This window comes from Papaver somniferum, unplaced genomic scaffold (assembly GCF_003573695.1).
Source record: "Papaver somniferum cultivar HN1 unplaced genomic scaffold, ASM357369v1 unplaced-scaffold_29, whole genome shotgun sequence".
Classification (NCBI taxonomy): Eukaryota; Viridiplantae; Streptophyta; class Magnoliopsida; order Ranunculales; family Papaveraceae; genus Papaver; species Papaver somniferum.
The window spans coordinates 1,119,024-1,121,011 of NW_020639929.1; positions in this window are offsets into that span (position 1 = coordinate 1,119,024).

Here is a 1,988-nt window from a genome sequence, read left to right on the forward strand (position 1 = left end):
ATCCGGATTAAGTTTGTTTTCAGTTCACAAACTCCAGCAGAAATTCACGGAACGTGGACCTCCGAAAGTACGCGGTCTTCAGTTCCGGCTATCATGAGAAACAAAGTACGCATACTTTGGTTCAAGGATTTTGGACTTACACACGTATGAGTTCACATACAATGTTTATATCCATTCAAGGTTATATATTATAAACTCTCATTTCAATCACTGAAACATTCTTAGAGGATGTTAAATAGAGGTTACTCACATTATTCTTCATCAAAGCGATTTTTAAGATATTGAAATAATCAACATGACTTTCGTCACTTGTAAAGATGAACTTGTCCAAAGTGAAAACTTACCAACACATATTTCGAGAAATAGATAAACTAGATAAACTCGGCTCGAAATAGAAAATGTGTATAATCCAAGTCTATATAGCAATACGACTTTTGTCTCAAGATAGAAGATAAAGTAGATAGACTTTTGAGTGATAGATAAGTTCAGGTCTCCACATACCCTTTAGTCGATGAAGTTCCACCAGTTCCTCGTCTTTGTATGATGATCGCCGTGGAGTCTAGAGCTCAACTACACTTTTTATCCTAGTCTGAAACTTAGCTATAAGTAGACTAGAAATCAAAACTTATGGTTGTAGCAACTAAACTTGACAAACAAGCTTGAGATAGCAACGCTTGCGAGTTCGACCGAGCAGTGCTCTAACAAGATAGTCGTAACTCTGGGGATTTTTGACAATAATTTTTTGTCATAATTACAGTTGGTTCTTATTCTATTACCAAATGTAACTAGGGTTATTTAGGCACGTAAATGGGTTGTAGATCAAGGAAAATGCGAAACCAAAAGGATTTTGAAGACCTAATTTTGTGAGAAAATTTTAAGAAGACCTCCTAAACATTAAGGAAAGAACTTTTTATAGAATTTTGCAATCTTGAGGAGGAGAAACAACACAACGGAGCAAACGCTAGGGTTTTAGAGCGGTTTTCATCAATCGTAACGATTTCTTCTCTAGTTTGTCATATGTATATCATGGATGCTTCTACATCCATGAGTATCTAATCTTATACTTGATAGAGGATGAATTTTAAGTTATAGACTTGATTTGATTTAATATATGAACCTGTTTTGATTTCTTCATATGATTATCATTTGTTTCTACTATAATGAATGTTTATGATTGATTTGATTGTTCTAGGTGGCCAACTATATCAGCTCCTTGATTGATCTATATACAATAAAAGGTTAGGATATCCGTGTAATTTTTGAATAACTCCTATACAAGTAGAAAATGTGAGACCTTGCAGAGGGATTCAGTAAAACAATCGCATGTAGAAACAACATTAAAAGTGGATCTTGTGCTAGGAGTCTATCTACTAGGATTGACCTAAGTCACAAAACATTAAGCATTCGACCAAGTTACACCTTTGGTCGCAACTAGTTGGTGGTTTGGATGAATAAAATCTGATATTCGAGCGCTTCAGTATCTAGTGACCAAAGGACTTTAGAAGATAACACTTCTCTGACTGCTTTGTCTACCATTGATGATAATTATGATTAATGGCAAATTTACAAAAATATATGAACTCACTAAAATTTTAGTAACGAAGAAGCAACAGAGATTAGATCTTAAAGTTTTCTTAGTTTCTATTTTTCCTCTTCGGTCTTTACTTTCTAACCTAGAAAGTGTTAATAAGACTTTTTTCTTTGGCGCTATTTGAAGTTTCTATACTAAAGTTTGCATGATTTAGGTGAATAGTACACTATGTACTCCGAAGAAAAGACCGTTTTCTTAAAACCCCTGGCATCTTGTTTTTTTTCTTAATTTATTTAAGCCTCTATTTTGCTTGGTAAATTTATTAATTTTATAGTAAAAATATTGTTAGAGTCGACGTGGACTATATTACTCAATATCTGCGCTTATAAATTTTTAGGTCATTATGGTGAACTTATTACTTTTATAGCAAAAGCATTGCCACATTATGATAAACTTA